General features: G+C 37.7%; 1 long non-coding RNA gene across 1 annotated transcript in view; it reads right to left on the reverse strand.

Annotated features, from left to right (window-relative positions):
- Positions 1-3994, reverse strand: part of LOC107742003 (uncharacterized) — a 21702-nt gene extending 17708 nt beyond the window's left edge. The window contains exon 1 of the long non-coding RNA XR_001640264.1: positions 3982-3994. This is a non-coding gene — a long non-coding RNA (uncharacterized LOC107742003). The remainder of the gene's footprint in view (positions 1-3981) is intronic.
- Positions 3995-4266: the final 272 nt, after the last annotated feature.

Consider the following 4266-nt stretch of genomic DNA (forward strand, 5'->3'; position numbering starts at 1 on the left):
GCGCAAGCTAGATTAAAGTGATTATTACGTTTTGAATATGGTTATTTTTCTTACAAAACGCATTGATTCACTACAGAAGGCCTTTGTTCACCCCCCGGAGCCGTGTGAGACACTTTTTTTTTTAAGGATGGGCGCTTTTTATTTAACTTCTTTTGGACTGATGCATGCAACACCCGCTGAGTGCCATTAAACAGCTTGAAAGATCAAAGACAGTTTTTAATATAGCTCCGACTGGATTCGTCTGAAAGAAGAAAGTCATACACACCTAGGATGACTTGAGGGCGAGTAATTTATGGGCTAATTTTCATTTTTGGGTGAACTAACCCTTTAATAACTGCAGACTACAAATCAAAATCAATGACGGAGACCGACATGATATGCGGAGAGAAATGAAAGATGTTGTGACTACGAATTAAGAATTTATTCCTACGACTTATTCATCTGTTCCCTCATTTTAGATTAATCATGGGTTATCTAGGGAACAAATGAATGAAACATTAATTTGTGGCCACGGTCCATAAGTTGTAGGAACAAATTAACAAGTTGTAATTAATTATATATATATATATATATATATATATTAAATGCACTCACAGTTGCTTGCACGTGTTTTGCACATGTGCCGCACGCACCCCAAATTGAAATTGCTTAATCGACCATTGATAGCTTTAATCGATTACATCTCTTATCGACAATTAATCGATCACCTGTGTCTTAAAAGTTGATGTGATTCTCTGTGGCTTTATGGTTGTGTCTGTCATTGTTTCTCTTCCCAGGGCCGGGTTGGGGAGAAGTGATGGAGCTTAGGTTATTTTGCGTTCATGTAAACACATTCAGATTCATGGCACTTAAGGTGCCCATGTAAATGTAGCCACTGTTTGGTTCAGGTGTGCTTTATAGCATCCTGGTCATGACCTCTATGACGTTCAATTACTCCATTGGACTGATTTCACACTTTTGCTTCACGACTCAGTCATGCAGAGGCGTTCCCGTAGCATCATAACTTCCGACACAGTGCGAGTTTCCTCGAAAGGCAACAAACATTCTTGACAGAGGAAGAAATCATCCAAACCTATTAGAGTGTTCTTGATATTGTAATGCACCAATATCTCTTTAAAATCGGCAATGTCTTTCCAGGACTCAAAGAAACCATCAACTTTGTCAATAACTGAATCCTCAATCCTGAAACAGAATGCATACAGAGTATAATTAGAAACATGAACACTGTTTGCATGGTAATGCATTTGTGATGAGTTTCATTCTGGAAAACGGAAAAATTCTGTGACAAATCAACAAGGACTGTGGCCATGACTCAGTCCCCCAAACTTACGCTATCCAGAAATTCCCTTTAAAATCTGAATCTTTTCTTCATCAAACTGGACTTCTTTAGGAAGTTCACCCAGTTTGCCGTCTATGAATACATAGCACTCATATTACACATATATAAAAAAAACAGTGTTTAAGGCATGATTCAATAACTGAATTTTAAAATCAGATAATATTAATAATAATAATGCTTCATTAAAAACTGGATAATGAACAAAGCGAGTCTGTACGTACCAGTGCCTTCTCGGATAATCACTTCTTTTTCGTCTACTAACCAGCAATAACAGGGGAACTCAAAGCAGTCTCCAGAGGGTGTTTGCACTTTGATATGCTTACAAAACCATGGAAAATTGACTAGATGTTTCTTCTTTTCAAGTTTCACCTGGACAATGTCTCCAAGGTCCTTCTTCACGAGGATGTCGAAAGAGATCTCCTTTAATGACAGCTTTCATTAGACATTCATGTTGTTGTGAAAAACAAACAAACAAACAAAAAATCTCTCCACAGGCTTTGGTGAAGAGGAATTTATCCTAATTGTGCCACCTTGCTTATCTGCACTATCAGGATACACAGCGAGCAGTGATGGCGGGCCCAAGCATGACAGTGCCGTCGCCTCCTGGTGGCTCAAGGAAAACAATGCACAATGAGCACATGTATTTAAGAGGGTAAATAAAAGCCTGTTGTAAATGACATAATTCCTGCTGCCAGTTGGTGGCACTATGACCATGACTCAAAATAGCCACATCCATATGATCCAAACATACAACACCAATTTGATCTAAGTCATGGTCAGCGCTAGGGAGGAGCTAGCAGGTGCTTCAGCACCCCCAAGAAAGACCAAAGCACCCCTATAGCACCCCAAAAAAATAAAATAAAAGCATTTGACTCATAATGCATGCATAACTTGTGCAATGCAATATAAAGTGACATTTGCAGTCGCACTTTTCGTAATGTCATAGCATTTTATTTTATCGGTTCCTTGTGCACCCAACTAAAGATTTTTCAGCTAGTCGCACGTTTATATTAAATTGATTAATATAATAATCTACTAAACAATCCTTTAGGCATATAGGCGTATTATAGCCTATTCCGTGCTCAAGCGCGCGCATAAAGCTTGCCACAAAGCACCGGCAAAAGTAATGATTATGAATGTGCCAGGGAAAAAGAAGACATTTTATTTATTTATTAATAAACTAGTGCTTTCTCAGTCAGTGTCGGCTGCAAAGAGGAAGTTACCGAATGCCGCTCCATTTCATGGAGACTGGCAGAAGGCGCATCCTGTTCATTTTCTCAATTTTACAAAAGCTCAACATTTTGGTGTTATTGTGAGTGTACACAAATAAAAGCAGAAATAGTTTTTTATGAATGATGATGTAGACTATTTGTGTGACCAAAAATGACGGAGTAGCCTATTTTAAGTTCTTTCCGCAGGAAAAAATGCAAGAGATTGCGCGGGCGCATCCATGTCATGCAGTAAGCGCGATAATACTCCCACACTTCTCATAAACACTTGATATGCACATATATAGCGCATATTCATCTAAATTAACGTCAGAGTGAACCGCCATATAACAGCCCTACTCCTTTCCATATGTGAGAGATCTTTGTCCTGTCTCCTACACTATATGACACATCAGAGAAGCAGCTGTGGCGATGCCCGAAACAGCAGCTTGGCACATTTGGCCATCAGTGCACAGGTTTGTGACTGTAAATAGCAAGTAAATACTGTATATCCCCAGTGCTTTCTGATGTCATATTGCCTTTGACTCACATTCCGAAATGCTTTTAGAATTTTAGGCGGACTGTATAATAATCTTTGGGTACTGACTGATCTATGTAGCCTACTTGATTGATTTCATAAAACGAAAACATTTTAATGAAATTGTGATGAGCCAAATAATCATGTAATAAAATGTTACAAAATCGAGTGGGCGATTTATTTGATCATTCATAATAATAATAATAATTTTGTGAAAATCAGAGAAATGATCTAGGAGGAATTCAAAAAAGCATGTTTTTCAAGAAAACTCAAAACGGCGGATAGCACGTTCAGCCGACTATGGTGTAATTGGTATTATTTTTCTTAACTACAGGCTACAGCGCCATCTATTGGATTTTACTGACATTGCATCAAATTAGCCATTTTTGGACCACCTCCTCACGGGTCGGATGAAAACTCTCGGGGGCCGTAGTTTGCCCACCTCTGTGCTAGAGGGTTTGACATAATGACTCCAAATTTGCTACAGCATCAGTTCAGACTGTCTTGCATCGGTGTGCCAAATGTCATACGTTTCCTATGTGTGGTTCTATGGGCTGCCAACAGAAGAATAAGAAGACTAAAAGGTACAATAGGTGCCTATGCAACTTCAGTGCTTGGACCCTAATAATAGAACAATCTTTAGTAGAACAATAGGGCATTTTGGACAAAGTTTAACAATATGCAAAGCATTTTTAAATTCAAGCTATACTAATATTGAGTGGAAGGATGTTTGGAGGTTGACTGGGAGATACAGTCTCACTCAAATTTATTTTAAACGTGATATTTAAACACCAAAATGAAAATGCAGTTATCTGAGAAAGATATTGTGCTAATGTTTAAGCACATGAACACTGGTAAGAATAATAAAATCTTAATAAATCTATTTATTGGGAAACACCATATTCAAAAGCAGAAATGGGCAAATGCTAAACCCAATATCCACCACTCTAAAACAGAACTGATGCATAATATTGAGTTGTTACAATACTTAGAAATCAAAAAAGCAAAGAGCATACCTATTGAATATTTGAAACTCTTTCTCTTACATTTGATACGTTTACACATAGGTGCACAAACAAGACACAAGAAGACGAGACAAAACCCTGAAACACTTGCTTTACCCTTTCTTATATATATATATATATATATATATATCTCATAGTAGTGTTTATCATGCTACT

The sequence above is a fragment of the Sinocyclocheilus rhinocerous genome, unplaced genomic scaffold, assembly GCF_001515625.1.
Source record: "Sinocyclocheilus rhinocerous isolate Xijiao unplaced genomic scaffold, SAMN03320098_v1.1 scaffold6217, whole genome shotgun sequence".
Taxonomy (NCBI): Eukaryota; Metazoa; Chordata; class Actinopteri; order Cypriniformes; family Cyprinidae; genus Sinocyclocheilus; species Sinocyclocheilus rhinocerous.